General features: G+C 39.6%; 1 protein-coding gene across 2 annotated transcripts in view; it reads right to left on the reverse strand.

Annotated features, from left to right (window-relative positions):
• Positions 1–12,646, reverse strand: part of MPP5 (membrane palmitoylated protein 5) — a 57,143-nt gene extending 44,497 nt beyond the window's left edge. The window contains exon 1 of one of the 2 annotated variants that reach the window (XM_030452466.1): positions 12,447–12,646. The gene's annotated coding sequence lies outside the window, so the exon portion shown is untranslated. The remainder of the gene's footprint in view (positions 1–12,446) is intronic. The other variant, XM_030452467.1, reaches the window with a different exon arrangement.
• Positions 12,647–19,737: the final 7,091 nt, after the last annotated feature.

Consider the following 19,737-nt stretch of genomic DNA (forward strand, 5'->3'; position numbering starts at 1 on the left):
TCTCCACTGTTTGTTTTTTTCAACCAGTAATTTTTTTTTCCTACCATAGGACTAAGTGTAATCAACATGACTGCAAGCCAATTAAAAACTGTTTTTTAGCACAATTTTTGAAGTACCCCTCAGTATAATGGCTGGAATAAAATATATTTTAAACCTTCAATAAGAATATTTAAGTTGACATTTTAGTCAGTGAGGAGTAAAAGACTGGGAATCTTTGCATAATAGCAAAGCCTGCAGATAGGAGTCTGGAGGACATGACAGACACACAAAAAAATGACACTGTGAAGTCTGTGGGTCTAGCAAGAGTGGCAGTGGCCTCAAATTGATAAACCATGCTGAAGCTAATTTCTGTCAGTGCTATGCTAACCAGGCTTTTCAAGTTTTTGATGACTTCCTAGCTCAGACACCTGCATTTTAATCACAAGCAAAGGGAACAGGGCTCTCAGACAACAGATTGCTCCCTCCCTGAAGCTCCAAAGCATCCTGCAGGTTGGTTTGGAAGGTTCCTGGCCACACAGTAGAGGCTACTATCTGGCTGACAACCTTAAATTCTTCTACTCACTAGAATATGCAGCTGTGTAATACATATAGTCTAATTATGAAACCATTTAACAGAGACCAGGATGGACAGGCTGAAAAGACTATTAATGCAGAATTTGAACTGAGAATTGAAATGTCCCATTCCAGGTCAGTAAAATCAGGTTTGGAAATATTTAGCTTTGTCATGGTAAGAAAGTTCAGAAAGTAAGAGCTGATGCTGCAGTCTCCTTTGTTCAATATAGAAATGCAAGTCTTCACGGTTTAAGAGTTCCTCCAAAACTAGAGATCAAGCAAGGGTAGCAGAGATAAAGCATTATTAAGTTTTCTAAAAGGACCAACAGCTTATCCCAACTTCTAACCCAGCAGGTAGGCTGTGAACAGCACTGGTTCCTGACTTGAAAGCAGCTCCTCTAATTTTACTAATGCCTCAGACAGAGACTCCATTAGCAGCTTTGCACATTACTTTTCCACCACGCACTTGTTACGTGCACTCTGTGACACTGGGAAAAAAACAAGGTTCCAAGATTATGCTTCTGATTCTGCTGAGTGAGAACATAGGCTCTTGCCCTAAGGAAGCATTTATTATTGAGATTTTTTCTGTAGGGGAGAATACAACCACAAAACCCCAAACAAAAAATAAACAAAAAAGAAAACTTTTCCTGAACAAACTGCACAGTGACTTTGCATTTTACACTACAGTGACTTTACCATTTTGTTTGGAACGTCAGCATCTAAAACACCCATTTTTTTCAAATAACCTCAGAAAAATCCTGAGCTCCTGAACAAGAGCTGCAAGATTGTTTGCAGGCCAACTACTCAGTGCAATCAACTGGAATTCTGGTCACTGGGTTTAATCTTTAGTGCCAAAGCAACCAACTGTGTTAGTGAGGCAAACCAAAGCAGGTATAACTGATTATCTGTCAGTCTTGATGGAGTTTCTAAATTTTATCCTTACTTTTTATCATCAGCTACTTGGCAAACAAACAGATTTTGGGATGTAGGCTATGGTCCATTATGTCTGTTCTGTCACTTCAAATTGAATTATTACAAAGCAATTTAGATCAGGTTATAGCTTAAATTTGTCAAAGGTTGGACTAGATGATCTTGGAGGTCTCTTCCAACCTAAAACATTCTGTGATTCTGTGAAAATTTGAAAATAATTAATGATGTAGCCATTAGTGATGGTGAGTGAAAACAACAGACTAATCACAACTATTCAATTCAGGTAACAATCTTTGCTTTAAAGCTACAGAAATTTTCAACTTTTAGAATCAAAGCTACCATGTTACGTTTCTGACACACTTCATTATCAGAGCCACACTGTTAAATGAAATAGTGTGATTAAAAAAAGATTTTAAAAAGTATTTGAAGAGATGGTTAGAAGAGACTGCAAATAAGCTCATCAATGCAGCCAGTGAATTTTGTTCTACCAAGGTTACAGTGTCTGCAATAACAAAATTTTAGGAATAATAAAGCATAACTAAGACGATTTATATAGCCCACAATTTGGGAAATTCAGCTATCCCACATATGGTCAGACTTGTCCCACCACTTCCAGGAGTTTTGGAATTTGAACCTAAAGCTTCACATGCTATTTTCCAAAAGAAAAAAAATCCCCTAACAAATCAAATACTGAAATAAAAATGTATCATTTCAGGTAAGCGAGCTGTAGGAATATTTTAGGACTAGATGAAATGTAGGAGTAGAGAAAATGGCCTGGAGTTGCCATAGGGGAGGTTTAGACCTGGTATTAGGAAGAACTTCTTTATTGAAAAAGTAGTCAGGCACTGGGAGGTTCAAAACCAATACAGATGTGGATCTTCAGGACATGCTTTAGTGGGCATGGTGTTTTTTCTGAGCTGACAATTGGACCATGACAATTCTGTGATCTTTGTGCCTCACCAACTCAAATAATTCCAAGTATGTACCTACACTCTTTCAACACCAGTTCTGGAATTCTGAATACAAAACCACAGGGTATTTGTTAGAGAAGTTTAAGTTTCAATAAGCTAAACCCATAAACATAACTCTAATAATTCTCATTTCTCTAAGCTTTAAGCACTCATCCAAATAGCTCCCATACTCAAAGTAAGACTGACATTGTGCAATGGGTCTTACCATTTTTTTACCAATGTCTCTATTTTGCTTTTGGTTCTGCACATCCTGTGGCTGTGCATGATCAACCGATGCAGTGCATTTCTGGACAGTTCCACATTGCATATCTGAAAACCAAAATGAGTGCACATTTCATGTGCAAAGTAAGTTTTCAGAAATATGCCTGTAAGAATATACTAATGTAATGAAATGTGAATACTTGATACCTGCAATGGCGTAATGTTCAGCAATAATATGCTTGATTATGGACTTCTAAAAGAACAAGTCAGAAGTTAGACATGGAACTTGTTGAAAGAGATCATAAAATAAGGCCAATTACTACTTCTCCTCGTGTGGTTTTTTTTTTTCATTGGGCTTTGTTTGTTTGGGTTTTTTTTGTGGTTTGGGTTGGGTTTTTTCCAAAGAAACAAAAAAATAAGGCTGCATATGAGGTTGAGCTGAAGGGACTGCAAGCCAAAAGATGTTGATAGAAAAGCTCTAGCAAATCTTGCTGTAGCAGATTAAGTTACTATCCTCAGCTGCAGACTCTGCTCCCATCACAAGCCACTGATTCCAAAAGCAGAGTGAATGGAAGGGAACCTTAGCCACTCAGACCAGCATCTCGGTGGAATTAACATCTGAGGATGAGGACCTAAACTATGAGCTAAAATGACTGAGGAGCAACCACTTCAGCTAATTTTGCCAAGAGATGAACTGGAGCAGAGCTGAGCAGGGAAAGGTAAAAACCACTACATCTGGTAAGACTTCTGAGAGACAATTGCAATATAAATTTCTTCAAAAGCAGCATCAGCTGTGCCACCTGCCACAAATACACCCAAGCATAATATCAAAAAAATACACTCTTGTTGAAGAGTGCCAAAAACACAAGTTAAACTGTCAAACAATTGGTAATTAAGTTTCACAGGCACTGTTTAGTCATAACACACACATTAAAGGTTGAAAGCTCAAATTCACTTTAAGAAGAAATGAGGTTACTGCGTGGAATTTTAATTATGACATGACGTCCCAACTACAGAAGTTATAAGCAGCACTAACAAGCATAATAGCAAAAGAACAGTGCTAAATATCTTTGAGATTTGACAAGAGTGTACACTTAAAAGAGAACACAAAGTGGCCCACATTTACTACGCAGCCACTTAGGTATGCGGCTGAATTCATTAAATATTTGTATAGAAAGGCTTTTAAAATATTGACAGAAGGAGAAGCTGTATGAAGTTTTTACTAACAAAAGTCAGAAACTGGCTTAGGGGACAAAGTTGATATAAATTCAAGTTTGCAACCCAAGTTGATAAAGTTAAAAAAAGCATTCAAGCAAATATTGCATACTTGATTACTACAGATGTTGCATTTCAAATTTAATACAATTTACTAAGTAAAATTCTTGAAAATTCTATTGTGCAGTTATCACCCCAATATTTTTTATTAGGATTAAACACATAACACTTCATCTAAGGTTTATAAATTAAGAATGACCTCTGATCAGCCATGGAGACCACACTCAAGGCTTTAAAAACAAACAGTTTTTCAATAATAAGCAGGTCTAGCTGTAGACTTCAGTGGTTCAATTGTTGGAAGAACATCAGATGATACATCCATGACTTCATTATGAGCCATTAAATACATGTCAATACATCTGGAAATCTGTATAAAACCTTTTTTTAGCATGCTGATACTGGTTGCCTCTGCAAAGGCCTATGACAATAAATGCCAGCAGTTCACCACCTAGTATGTGAAGCACCACTATATATATAATTCTAATTATATATATAATTCTATATAATTCTAATCAAAGCCCTTTGATTTTTTTGTATGTACTCCCTTTTAATGCAGAGACTGAACTGTACACAAGAATGACAGCAGGGTTTTGCATAGCTGTAGCATGACTTTTGTCATCTTCATGCACTTCCTGATACATTTAGCCTTTTGTTGGCTTTCTGGCTGTCACTCATAGTACATAAAACACAGAAAACAGACACTACAGTTAAATACAACTTTCTCAACAGTTCTACAGAAACTAAGAGTCTGATACAATTTTATTACAGTACACAGACACCTAATCACTTACTAAAAATTATTTCTTCTGGTATTGAACTGCACTGCTTTGGACACTACTACATAAAATCATCATAAGCAATATTCTTGCTTAACTTCACCCTAATTATTGAAAAAGCTCACACTGAAATAGAAGGGGTATCTCTGGATATATCAAAGCTGTAACAAGAAGCAAGACAGCACAAGCTTCATGAGGTCTAAAGGAATACCTTTGAAAATGAAGTACAAAATGAAAGACCTGCTGAGTATAGGTCCTGTTTTAGAAGTCAACCCAACCTCAAGACACAAAGCACTAATATGATAGGAAAGAAAAAACAACACATTTTAACACTGGAGAGCATAGAAATGGTGTGATCTGACATGCAGAACTTCCGTTTCCTTCCCAATATTTTCCATCTTCCCCATTTAGAGAAAGAAGACTAAGACAGACTCAGGTTTGAAGGTCTGCAGGAGGAAAGAATGCAAGAAAACAAGTAACAGAAAAGTTGCCAAAAAAAGCAGCAGCAAAAACTTACCAAGTCCATACAAATCCAGGAAAGTTCTGAGGAAAAGCAGTGTATTCTGACTACTCAAAACTGAACATATGACTATACCCTAACAGCAATAAACTTACTTGTCTAAACAAGACATTGATAAAACAATAATAAAGTTTAGCCTAAAAACTACTTCATAGGCAATAAGCCAAATAACTTTTAAGTGCTGGTTCAAAATATCATACAATTAAGCACACAGTTCTCTTTTTCAGTCAAAAAGAAACAGCACATCATTTTATTTCATTTTAGACCTTCCTTAAAAATTAGCAAAAGCTTAAAGAATCATAGAATCATAGAATCATAGAATTGGCTGGGTTGGAAGGGACCTCAGAGATCATCAAGTCCAACCTTTGAACCACCGTTGCGGTTACCAGACCATGGCACTGAGTGCCACATCCAGTCTCTTTTTAATATCTCCAGGGATGGAGAAAGCAATGACTTACAACATACGATAAAATAATTAATCTTGAATAGCTTTTCACCTGTTTTGTTATCTTAAAACCATCCTCAGGATTTTTGCTTTTGGGAGGAAGGATAAATGATGCTTACTTTTTGGAACCCTAGCTTTCTTCTAGTTACACTTTCAGTCTTTAATCTTTACATCTTCCTTTACGAGCCAATGAAGAAAGATGAAAGGTAGAGGCTTAAAAAGTAGAAAAGTATCTACCTGGCTTTAGAATTATCAGATTGTCAATTTCCTGCTCTTTCCACTGGAGTCAGGTAACCTGCCTCTTCAGAGGCAAGCCAGCCCTCATAATGCTGCCTTGAAGCAGCATGCTTTGTCTGGAAGTGATGACAATAGTTTGAGAGAAAAATCACAACACACACTAGATGGATATTCTACATTCAAAGTAGCAAGAATTAAACTGATATATCAGTAAAAGAAGTCTACAAATCTAACAAGAACTTAGTATCAAACAGATTTTTAGCACTGTTTATACTCTTAGAAGATGTGGAATAGACTGTTTCAATACTGCTGGACTCTTAAGTCACTGAGTCAGTTAGCCCAATGCTGAGCTGATCTGCTTTTACCTCACTTTATTCTAAGACACTGTGCTAATTCCTCCCTTTAAGTAATTAGGTCACTAATTTAGAACACATCTTCATTAATGGAAAAAAAATGAAATGGTAAGAGCTTGAATTATGTTGATTTTAATTATCTTGCAAGAACAATAACGACCTTTAAATACATATATCCAGTTTCATTTCAACTCATTTTGCTTCTTTCTTGCATTTGAGAAATTGTAATACGGTTCAAAGAAAGTTAATGCCACTGCATAGTGGCACTAATTGATTCCATCACCACTTGATCCTACAGGAACTGATTCTGCAAAAAGCACATGATGTCCACTAATGCTATATTCTCCCACTAACACAGGACTAAGTTTGTCTGCTGACATCAAATGTCCTTTCAGACACCAGGAAGAAGAGATTTTCTTTCTGAGAACAAGGACATACATTTATAAGAAGTACAATCAATATAATACAAACCAATACAATCCAAATCCTCACCTACTTGAAATTTTGGTGCTTAGCCTGAAATCCTGAGCTCTGCCTTCAGAGATGAGAGAACATTTAGAAAATGGGACATACCAAAGGAATCAGCAACCCATTCTCTAGCCAATGCAAGACATGCAGTGAATTTCTATGGGATACAATGCAGTTATCTGTAACAGTTCTACAAAAACATCTTTAATTTTCTTAGCCAAGGTGCAGTCCCTTAATCCCCGATTAATCTATCTGAAGTTTCATTAACAGCAGCTGACAAGTCAGTGGCAATTTGATAAACAAGACAAACAAGGGCAACCACAAGTTCTCAACCACGACACTGCAGGAACACTGCATGATCTGATACTAAGGTCAAGCCTTAGCTCTTTATGCACAGCAGTATCACATTATGCAGAAAAACTTGTCACATCTGTTGTGCTGAAGAACTCAGCTCTGTACCACAATCACCCTTCAGAAAAACATGCTTCCCTCCCTACATTTTTCCCATGCCACACTGAAGACCAGCTTCTAAATAAGTTATTAATAGAGAATGTATTACCAAAGAATAATGCCTTCATCTCTGCCACCCAAACCAAGATCTAGATTTGGCTCCAGGGAAACAGGACAGGTGATGGGAAACAACAGAAGTGAAGTAATGTCTCTCAAAAGTGTTTTTACAAAGACATCATACCAGTTGTATTTTATCTGCCTTCAGCCTTGAACAAGGTGAACGTCTGAAGTTTCATTACTCTCATATACATCTCATTAAACACAAGTCACTCCTATGCCATCACACTGCTAGCAACAGCTCACACGTATCTCTGGCAGTCCTTATACTGTTGAAATGCAAAATTACTCTTTTAGGCTCTACTATACACTGCCCTCCTTTGATCTCAAGTGTTTGTACTCAGAAGTCCACTCCATCTTCCTGGGACCTAAATGGTTACTGCTTTTCCAGCCTCTTCTTCCTGACTTTAAAAATATGCACTTGCTCTTGGAAACAGACTTGGAACTCATACAACCACCCCCCAGCACCACTGCCCGGTCAAAGAGCAGCTGCTGGAACTTCCCGGTTATCAAAGGTTTCTAGTTTTGCTGAATTCAACTTTCTAGTGAGCCTGAAGATTCCACTGAACAACTTCACACCATGAAACTAAGACAGTTCACACTGACTGTTCTAATAATGGTTGATATGCACACACAGGTGTGTGATTTAGCTGCTAACAAACAGAATATTAGCACACTTGAATAGTGCTAACATCTTTCAGGAAGGACCATTTAACTGTTCTATCACTTCTAAAAGATCCTTACTAGAAATGTTTCCTGGTTCTAATACTTTTTCCAAAAAATCCCACAACATTTGAGAGTCTTCTGAATCCTGTGTTATGGCCAACCAACCAAGTACTACCTCCAACAGTCTTCCCAGAAGATCAATCCCAAAACAGAATATAAATATGATAGAAACCATAAGTTTCATTCTTCTTAAGAACTATCTTTCAGAAGATCTATCATATAACCTCCGCTTTTGCTAGAACTTTACAGGCAGTAAGGATTTTATTTTCTGTGCTGATAAAATATAGGGAATTCAGCTACCAAAGTTTATGAATAACAACCATGAGCTGTATTGTCACATTTATCATCTGTCAATCCTTTCCCCTAATACTAGTGAAGAAATTAAAAAAATTAGAGACTAAAGGCAAAACCAAGTATTATAAATGTCACAGAATCACCTTAACTATTTCTACTTGTCATTTTTCTGTGGAAGACAATTATGGTCAACCAGAACAGATACATCATAGGCAAATCAGTTAAGCAAACAAAGCACTGAGGTGATCTTTATGTAACAGATAATTACAGTTATGTTGAAACAATTACATTTTTGTATCTAATTATTTGGCATCTTGTAAGAAAACAGAACTAGATCCACAAGATAATCTAAATGCCATGCCTCCTACTAGACTCCACAACCCACAGTTAAGCAACTAAGCTCCACTCTACAATGAAAAGGGCATGTTACAGATGCTGTTAAGATACCTAACACTCAACATTAGTAGGAATTGGCAAAGTCAGCCAAGAGTAAACAAAAAGATCAGAGATTTAAGTCTCCAAAATCTAACACCATGCTAGGAAAGAAACAAAAGAAAAAGAAAATATCCCTTGTATCTACTCTTTCATCACTCCTTCAGTCAAAACAAGACCTGGCTTTGAATCATTGATTTGTACTTGATCATACTTCTTGAGAGATAGCCTCTGGGCTACATACCCCACTCACCCTCTTCCCAAGTGAGTATTTCTCCTCGAGAATGAAACTGACTGGTGTCTGGAATCACACCCAAAGACCCAGTGGCCTGGCAGAAAGCATTCCTTTTGGCAACTGACAGATTTGGTTTTCAAGTGTCCCCCCCCAGAAGGGGAGAGAATGCAAATCCCACCATACTGAGCAGCTACTCAAACAGTTTACCTGCATTTACAGAAATGTAGCATCACTTTTTTTTTTTTTTCCCCAAACAAGAAATGTTCAAGATCAGGCCTTACTGTGTTTCCTGCTTCAGAGAAGCATTCCTTGTACAACTGTGCCTTACTAATGGCATCTCTGTTTCCCTTCTAATTTAACTGATAAAAGTTTTGAGAGATACAGCTTTTTTTTTCTTCCCACACAGCTACTCTTAAGTATGCAATCAGACACACTTGCAGTATAAAACAAGTCTGCCAATAGACATGCACAGTTTCTCACCTCAGGTTAAAACAAATGAAACAACCAAACAACAGTTACATGGAAATAGCCTGGTATATAAACTAGTTATGTAGCCATAATTTCCTCTTTTTGTTTAGAGTTCTGCTTCATACTTTAATCTGAACTGTATTTAAAATATTTTGTCATATAGCTTATGAGGAATATAGAAAGGAGAATGAGAACATTTGTCAGTTGCTGTATTGAAAAAGAGCTCCAAAGTAGACAATTACACTAGGAAAATCATTTTTGCCAGAATACTTGATTTTAAACCACAGTATAAACTGTTCTCACCAAATTAGTTTTCTATCACAGAGATACCAGCAAACCTTATCAAATATAAAAATGCCTCTCCTCGCCCATTAATAACAGGAAAACAATACAGCTGTATTTCATTAATATTTACAAATATTCTCGAGGTTTTCTGATGAATGACCAAAGCAATAATTACTCTAGTGTTCCAAATACTGTAATATGAAGCCTTTCTACAACACTGCCTGTCACACTAAGAAATAACTTCCAAAAAACAAAACACTTCCTAGAACTTTTAAGAATTTTAAACATGACATATGAATACAAATATTAAAATTATTATCTGAGAACAAGGAGGCTGTTTGAATCTTATCCCTCTCTGTTGTAAAAGCTTAACACTAACAGGAATGCACTTAATCAAAAGTGGAAACTGGAAAAAAAATCAGTAGCTGATACAGGTAATTACAAGTGGTAGCATTTGATGTTAAGATTCAGCCTTTGAGGAGACATCATAACAGAATTTGCATTTAAAAGTAAAGTAAAGGGTTTTTTTAAAGCCTGCAACTTCAAACTATAGCACGAGATTTTAATTAGAAAGCAGCAAATGGAAGTGTTATGAAAATACAATTATTTACATGGGGAAAAAATATATATAGGCTCATATGAACTTCAGGCTGTGTTAAACTTTCTGTGTCCCTAACCCTCAGTATGAATGCTAACCTCACATAGCACATGTAACCTTTCACATCACCTATCTCTGTGGCAATGCAAGATGCCCAACATCCCTTACCGGGCCTGAGTGACTCCTGAAGATTCATCAGGCAATTAAATCAGTCTAATGAACACATTTTTATTTACAGTTCTCATTAAGTTCAAATCTTTTTAAAGGAAAATTAATAAAATCTAAATATAACCACTATCCTTAACATCACCTAATTATATATAGCAAAAATTACCATCTACTGTGATACACAATGCAAGATAACATGACACAGACTGCAAGAATGTCAAACCTGAAAGAACTACTTGGAAAAGAGTTAAGTGATCATATATTAACACTTAACTCTGTATTAACAGTTATGTAAATGAAATTTAACATTCTACCACACAGTTTCACAAAGGGCTGTGTTATAAATATTTTACGCATTGCTAAACCATCAACAATGCTAACCAACCATTAGCTGGGCTTTTAACATACAAAATAATGATTTTTTTACCACAGAATGTTGGAAAAAGTTCATATGTGTATAAGCAAGCCAGACTAACTGTTGGACACTTAGATTTGTAGCAAAAGGTCAAAGTTTGATTACAAGACAAAACCAAGTACTGTTTGTGAAAATTCTAGGACAGATTAAAACCAAAAGTTTGCAGGTGAAAGACAACTCAAAGACATTCTATTTTTGACAAACTGAGGAAAAACACCTCAATCCTCCAGAAAGACAGACAGGTCCCTCCTAAGGCATATTAGGTTGTGCACCATAGCAACAGTGACTTAGAAAAAGACCAATACAAGTCCCTTTTTAGAAGATTAATTGCAGTCATCAGTATCTCACCACTTACATAGATTGCAAGGATTTCATTCTAGTAAATTACCTATGCATCCAGTTTATGTCCAAATCATTCCATTGTTACCTTCTAAAAAAAAACAAAACAGAAGAACAAAAAACACAACAAAACCCAAGCAGCAGTGGCTGACATGTACCCTTTTAATATTCCTTGTAAAGCTCTTTTACAGGAACCTGCTCTGTTTCAGACATCTACGACAATTATTATTATTATTTTCCACAGAATTTCTTTTTCAAATATCCAGGATTTTCAAAAAGATCACATACAAGTTCATTTCATTGCCTTGTGCAGCCTGTGTCAGGAAGCTCGCAGTGTGCTTTGTTGCTTGCTCGCAGTCTCTACCTCGGCACAGCTGGGATCCCTCAGAAGGGGAATCATCACCACCACCGCAAAACCACCACCAGCAGCACAGGGTTTCTCAACACTCCCAAGTCGTTCCGAGGCAGTATGCGAGTTACACAGAATGTTAGAACCAGAGAATGTTACGGGCTGGAGAGAACCTCGGAAGACCATCGAGTCCAACCCCCCTGCCCGAGCAGCATCACCTAGAGCAGGGTAACTATTGCTGACTACTAAGCGCACTGGAAGCCGCTCACATTCAACCTGCTTTAACTTAGCCCTGCAAAGCTTCGTGAACAGTCCTCAGTGACCTCTGGCAAAGGGCTGCCAGACGATCAGAAAGGCAGAAGTGGGAATCCGTTTCTCCCCTCCTTGGAACACAACCCCTCACATCCCTATCATCTCGCAGAGAAGGAGCACAGCTAAGCACGGGAGGGTCTCCTTACAGCTCCGGGGCCTAACCCCGCACCGCTGCCCTGGAGGCGCCCCGCGGGCAGGGAGCCGCACCGCAGCCCCCAGGAGGCCGCCCGGGCGCCCCCGTCCCCCCGCCCCAGGCAGCCGCGCCCCGCGGCACAGGCACCTGTAGCTGCAGCAGCCAGGGCCGCCTCCCCGGCCGGGATCTCCGGCGGAGCACAGCCCGGGACGTCGCCCGTCGGGGCGCGGGGACCGACGCGGCTGCCTGAGAGCCGTCGAGCCTCGCTCGGTCCCACCGCCCAGCTCGGCCCCGACCCGGCCGGACCCCCAGGCCTGTGCGGGCGCCGTGGCCGCGGGGGAGGCTGCCCGGCGAGCCGGGGCGGGCTGCTTCGCGGCGGGACCTGTTGCTTGCTCACCGGGCGCGGGAACAGGGACCGTCCTCACCGTCCTTCCCTCGTCGCCGCTGACACGCTGCGGCCCAGTCGCCGGCTGGAAGTCACGGACTCCCGCACCCCGCCGCCTCTCTCCGCTGAGACCGCGGAGCCACCCGGACACAACCCCCGCAGAGCTGCGCAGCCGCCGCCAACCCCGGCCCGGCCCAGCCCTGCCCCCTCGCCCGCCGCCGGTGCCGCCCGCCAGGCCCCGCCTCGCCCCACGGCGCAGGCGCAGGCGGGAGCTCCCCACTCTCCTCAGCCGCCGGGAGCGCGCCTGGAGGGTGGCGGGCAGGCTGGGAACGCGCTCCCTGTGCGGAGCGGTCGGGGCTCTACGGGGCGGGCGGGCGGCGAGGCCGCCCTCAGCGGGCGTTGGGGAGGACACAGGAGGCTTGGGAGCTCTTCCACCTCTCCATCCCCTGGAGGTCATGTCTCAGCTCACCGCCACAGCTCTGTCGCCACCGCGGGGAGGCACGTCCGCAGGAGGTCTGCCCTCAGCAGAGCTGCCTCTCCTGCCCCGGACTCTGCCGCCTGATCTTTCTCCTTTCCCGCTTCTTTCTCCTCCCGTTTTGTGCTGCCTCCTCCTGTCTACTCTTCTGCTGCCTGCTGTGCTTGGCCTCTGCCCTGGGTGTTCCAAGCCACTTGCAGCACCTTTCTATTCCACCCTCCTCATATCCCCCCGTTCTCCTTGTACTGCCGCTGAAGCTGCAACTCAGCCCTTGAAGGCCTCAGCCAGGCTGTTGTGGGGCAAAAAATGTTTAATCTCATCTGAGAGTCTGCCTTTGGGAGAGTGGAGGAAGGCCGGGGCACAGAGAGACTGTGTCTGGAAGAAGGAAGGAAACGGGACATTAAAAGTTCTAGCAGGTTGGTTGTAGCCATGGCTGTGTTTTACAGGACCAAGGAAACGTGTCTTCAGCGCTGCAGTTTTCGTTTCAGCTGAAAGCTGCATTCCCACCTCTGGTTTTTTCGGGTTAGTCTGCCAAGATTGTTGCCTGAGGCATTAAAAGAAATGCTTCAGATAAGAAGACACACACACACAAAAATCCCCCCCCTAAAAAAAACAAACCCCAAACCCCAGTCCCAGACACCTGCTTTAGTCCATCTCTTCTTGCTTCAGTTTAACCAGGTATAAATCTATATCTTTTAACTATGTGTCATTCTCCATTGTGAAATCCAGATATGGACTTTAAACTTCCTATGATTTCACCCGATAGCACTTTTCCTTTGGGTGAGTTCTGAAGACAGGCATACACTCTGATTTCATAAATCCCAAAACCACATCCCATAGTTTTCTTACCTGTGAAACAGTCAGCTGGCCTGACACTGACAGTGCCCTGCCCAGATACCTGCAGAGGAAACTCTGAAAGCATTTTGCCTTTTCACACTATGACTCTAACCCTCTGGGATGCTTACTTGGGAAACAAAGATGCACAGAGAACTTGACACTGGTGATCCATGGCTGAGCAGCACCAAGGGAGGTTCTTCATATGAATATGGTAAAAAACCTGCTTTGGTAAAGGACCCGAGAAAGGGTTTTTTTCAAAATATGATTCTTTCATAGAAGATATAAGGGCTGCAAAAAGTAGGTATGTTCATGAGTTGGGTGTTCACTGTTGTTATCCTTGTTGAAACTGATCACTGTCCAAGGCTGGGATGAACCAACCCAACTGATCACTACATCCCCGGCTGGGATAAGCAGGCAAAAATACCACATAAGTTCTGGTTATGGTTCCCATCAACAGACAGCATTTCTCATTCCTCTCACAAAATCTCATTGCTTCCAGTCTGCATAGTGCCAGGCAACCAGTTTTTAAACCAGGATAAGGGAATTTTCTTCAACATGTTGTGCAATTTGTTGTTCAAGCAGAGAAAGTTTAACACGAGTTCTGGAGTTTCTGTTTCCCTCCTTTGCTTTCTTATATCTGTAGCTGAAGTTTTAATCTTTTGCCAGAAGGGGTTACCACACCAGGTTAAGACTGAACTTGGGTTATCTCTTGAATATATCTGCTTAAAGGTCTGTTTGTTCCTTTGGTAACCAATCTCCTCCCTCTAGCTTTCATGAAACCTAATATTAGCCTTGCCCAGCTGGCAAATCCATTCATAAGATGCTTGAATGAGGTATGCTTGTCTCATTCTTTCCAACAGATTAAAATGTTCTGTCAGGCCCAGAAGTTGTTATACCTGAAAATGTTTCACAATACAGCACAGGATCAGCATCATTATTTGTAAAAACCCAGGTAACCTTTCTTCTTTAAATAATTGTTCTAGCAATTTCAGTGGACAGATGTGATGGTTCATTTTACCTCCTTGGGTACTCTATGTTGGTATGATGTGAACACAGGAATCGCTGTAAGAAAAATTGACATTTTGTCTTGAATCTGACAAAATATGCAAATTAAAAAGAATTGATGCAAAGAAAGAAGGCAGATGGGACAGGGAGGAAGGACTATGGTAAGATTGGGAAGATCAAAACTTGTAGTCTTCCTTTGTCTTGTTTTAGCTGACTAATCTTTCATATGAGAATCTACTAAGAAAGCTCTTAAAGGAAATCAGAAAATTACTTAAGTACTGTAAACCAGGCTCTTCCATTTCTTCTTCAAAGTTTTCAAATATTATCTTCAAACAGAAAGGGGCTGAAAAGCTGATATCTAAGCAATATCTTTTGTGATCTTGGATTTTAGAACATTTTTATTTTAGAGCTGATTTTTCTATGATTTTCGTATTAGTGGTTATAGGAACATTAAAACATGCTTGCAGCTACAGAACTGATGGATTGTGGCAACTTAATTTATTATTGAAAAACCTTCTTTTAAACCTTCTTTATTCCCCAAAGAAATGTTTTCTAGCAGAGAAAATGTTCATCTTTTATGAATTGAATTTGACATAAATCACTGTCACTGCTTCCCAGCAAGGTGCTGATGTAACTGTCGATCAATATAAATCTGGCTGATTGTAATCAATGGAAAAGAGAAAAAAAAAATCTAATTCAAGCTGAGGCATCAGCCTAACATGGGACTGAATGTTTTCTTTGGAACCATTGCCCTCTGCAGGGGGAATGAAAAATAACGGATGGAATAGATAAAAATTCCTTTTTATGTCAATGTGTAACTGAATTTGTGCTTTACAGTCCAGGAGTGGTTTTACAGACTGATGCAAAAAAGGAATGCTCTTTTTATGCACAGTGTTTGTCAGTGAAGGCTGGAGGAGGACTAATCCCCATCTGTCCACTCCCTTACTCTTCTCCCCTTTAGCTCTAAACTCTTTATCTCTAAACTCACTGAACATCAATTCTACAGCAGATGTACTTTCTCTTCCAACTTCATCTTGGATTCCTTCCAAGCTTGTGTCACATCTCTTTATTTGCCAAAATATTTTTCTATGCAATCCCTGAAGAATTCTTGCCTGCCAGTCTGTATTCCTTCCTCTTTCTTTACCTTTTTGCAGGTTTGGGGTTTTTGGTTTAGTTTTTTTTGTTGTTGTTGTTGGTTTGTGATTTTGGCTTTTCTTTCAGTGGGGGAGAAGCAGGGCAGCAGGGAAGCAGGGCGGATGTTTTATTATCTTGATTGCCCTTTCCTTCTTGATCTGTTATTCTTGCAAGATTTTGAGAAATTGTTTTTCTCTTCTCCTTTTTATCTCTCTGCCTTTCATGTCTGGCATCTATGTAAATAGACTCCTCTCCTGTCTCTGACAATTTCACAGGTATTTTTTTCCTGGCTTTTAGATACTGATAGTTTATATCTTAAATAATCACATTTAAATGTCACCTCTAACAATATGAATGAAAGCGAGCTCCTTCTTCTTAGACTTTGCCTGTATATTCTCCCTGTGTTGCAGGGAAATTGACACTATCTCACAGTGGTATTTCCAGTCTGATTTATAGCAACCTGATGTCTTTTGAGTACAAATCCGGTCATTGTTTTAACCCTAAGTAGGACACATGCCCCAGACATCTGAAAAAATGCAACAGTAGCACTAGTCTACCTGTAGGGCTAGCTGTGTTCCATATCTAGGGATTCAAAGAAGAATGCAAAGTTCAGAAGTCCAGAAGCTAAACTGTGCATTAAGCAAGAACAAAAACATTTCTTTTGGTCTCCACAACTCAGCAACAAGAACCATGAATTTTGAAATTAATAAAGGAATCCAATTTAATTTCAGCCTTCACTGAACTTGGACAACAAACAACAAGGACTGGAATATGGTCACAGATTCTTCTCCTTGATAACATCTAGAACTTTTCCTGTTACTTATTTCCAATCCAATAACTACACTTGTGCATTCATACTCATCTGAGTTGCTGAAGCATCTTCCTCTCTGGCTTATAGTGTCCTCTGCCACTCTTTAATCCTTCAGATCTGAAACTGCAGAACTCCAAGTAAGGTCACAGTATTTACAAATAAGGTCATAAACCCAACAGATGTTCAGCTGTAGAAAAAGATTAATCTCAGGAAGCCTCAAGTCTGGGAGTACTACTCATCTCTTCATGAGGGGTCTTAAGCTCAGAAATAAGAAACATTCCCAGAAGACAGGTGCCCCAGAATAAAACTGGAAGTAAGGTTGTTAACATAACAGTTTGGGGCACTACTTTCAGTCCAGAAAAATTTCTCCTAATTGCTCCTTTTTTCTCTCCCCCAAATAAGTTATACTCAAATTAGTGATTACCTTATCTGGCTCGTTATATCTGTTTGGTGCTTCTTGTTTACCTGCTATTTTGATTACTTTGTTTTAATCTGTAAGGAGACAGCAAAAGTCACACTTCATTTCTACTCTGTTTACTTTGTGTAGCTTCTTTTCTGATGCTCATAAAAGTACACAAATTAACTTGTATTTATTTACTTGTAAAGAAATAAAAGCCTATGAGATAATTCACAGAGCTGGGGCAATTAACTGACAGCCAACATGTCTGTTATTTCCCAGCAAGTAAATCAGTGCTTAAAATCTGTTTTATTTGAATCCATAACAGCATAATTTTATTGGAAATATTCTGAAACTAAAATAGACCAATGTTTGTTTTGTTGTTGGGGTTTTTTTTTTAGGAAAAAAAATGCTCAGAAAAATGCTTCACATGTCATTTCATCATATGCATAAATCTGGAGTGTTGTGGCACAGAAGAAATTCAGGTGTTGCATCCAGTCCCTTTGTAGAAGTTAGTGCTGGTCCCAACATAATGTCTTCCTTACAGACATAAAATTTCATTACTGCGTCTTGAGCAGTTGAGGCATAGCTGATTGATTTGTGAAAACCAATTATAAAGGACAGCACCAAAATACACTTGTCATATGTTGCCATAAGCACAGCTAGTATACTTGAGCACATTTCCTAAGAAAGCAATAGCAGCTACGCAAGCATTTCTAAGGAAAAAAAAATTGTTTCAATACTAACAGAGTAATAATTTCACCTTAGCCATGTCGTGCTCTGTAGATGGTCTTCAGTATCCTCAGCTTATTCCACAAGCTGCAGTGCCAATTCCATACCATTCTTAGGAATCTGCAAGGCAGAAAGTTGCAAGAGCTGTTATGGAATGTATTGCATGAATACTGCTCTATTTTGCAGTCTTTCTTAATTTACAGTATTTCCTAGAAAGTGTAGTGAAGCATACTTGTTAGCTTTACTGCTTGCAGGATTTTCAGTGACTGCCATCTCTCAGCAGTAATTCTTCTTTCAGATGAGCTGATAGCCTGTATTGGCTCACTGAGCCAACGCTGCATACCAGTCTGCTGAATCAGCTCAGTGTAAGACTGCTTTGGTATGTAACCCAGCAAGCATCCATGCTGAGTTATTTTTCTTTGCTCCAGGCACAGCAATTAAAAGGTATTTTTTGACTGCATTTGCAATGCAGGCAATTCCGCCTTCTTCCCAGTGTTGTATTCTGGGAAACACAATACTCTGAATTCTTATTCTTTGCAGCATTTACTGAGAGAGATTTAGACTGGATTCCAGTAAACTGAGGCTGAATAGTGGCTCCATTTGCATGGTGCAGCTATCTTTTGTTACACCCTGTCCTTTAAGGCCTGGCAATGTGGGCACAGGTCAGGGCACTGGGAGTGTTTTGGCAGTGCAGTGAATTTCTTTCTAAGACAAAGGGCTGTACCTGTTCAGTCAGTGAAAAGAAACAGTGCTCAGGAGCTGTAATTAGTTGTGTCACACTGTCACATTGATGACTTCAGAACAACTGTGATGAGCTTCAGCGGGCATCTTTGTCCCATTAACCATATCACAAAATAAGTTTTCATGTCTATATTTTGTTAATTCTTACAGTCTGGCTCATCAGTCTGTCTTCTGTTCTGACAAATGCATGTAATTGGAGCAAATACACTTACCAAGAGTTCAGCTCTGTGAATTCAAGAGAGTGTAACTCATGTATGCTGCTTCTCATCTGAAATTTTTGCTCTTCTCAAAATGTGCTTGGACACCTGATCCATTTGTTTTTATGGTTTTTAAATTTTCCTTAGGATTAGGTTATCTGCAGTGGTCTTATGCACTGGAATGCTGAATTTTATTTTGTCACTGTACATAGTGTGCAATCCTTCTCCAGACATGGTATTTAGCTAATAGGGAGGTATTCCTAGTTATGTCTTCAATTTATTATATTCCTTTCCATGCTTCCTATATTTGCAGCATATATTTTATGAAATCTGCATATGCAAAATGAAGGTTTCTGATGGCTTTTGAAGGCCATCAGAAATATACTCTATTTAAGAATGTTCAAAGTAGGTATAATCAATTTTCTAGCATTCTGCGATTTGAATTTAATCTTTTTTCACTTCTAGTGTGTTTTATGCAAAGTCACTGTGTCTGCAGTCAGGCTGTAGATTATTGTGAAGATACTGATACTGACCCTTATTCTTGCAGTATTGTACATTTGTCCATGTAGTGGATGACAGCACTTCATAAATTGGTTATCATTCAAGTACTTACTGTCCCTTGAGCAGAAAATATGCTGTACAACCATTTTCCTAGAGACTGCTTAAAAGTTTCTTCCTTGTCAGTAATTGTTATTTTGCTCTTTTGGTAAACGGAATCTAGAAATATTTTTTTCACCATGGAAAATAACAGAATTACCAGTTGTGTAGGAAGGTGTTTCCCTCATATTCGTGTTCTGGGTGATATCTATAATTTGAATTTTCTACCACTTGTTTCTTACGGCATCCTAGAGTGGAATGTAATTACACATAGGCTTCCATGAAAGAGTATTCAGTTAATTAATATTCTCAAGGAACATTAGATTGGCATTTGTTTCCTTGGAAGCTGTGAATTACATATGTCCTCTGTGCTCATT

The sequence above is a fragment of the Calypte anna genome, chromosome 5A, assembly GCF_003957555.1.
Source record: "Calypte anna isolate BGI_N300 chromosome 5A, bCalAnn1_v1.p, whole genome shotgun sequence".
In the NCBI taxonomy this organism is placed as follows: domain Eukaryota; kingdom Metazoa; phylum Chordata; class Aves; order Apodiformes; family Trochilidae; genus Calypte; species Calypte anna.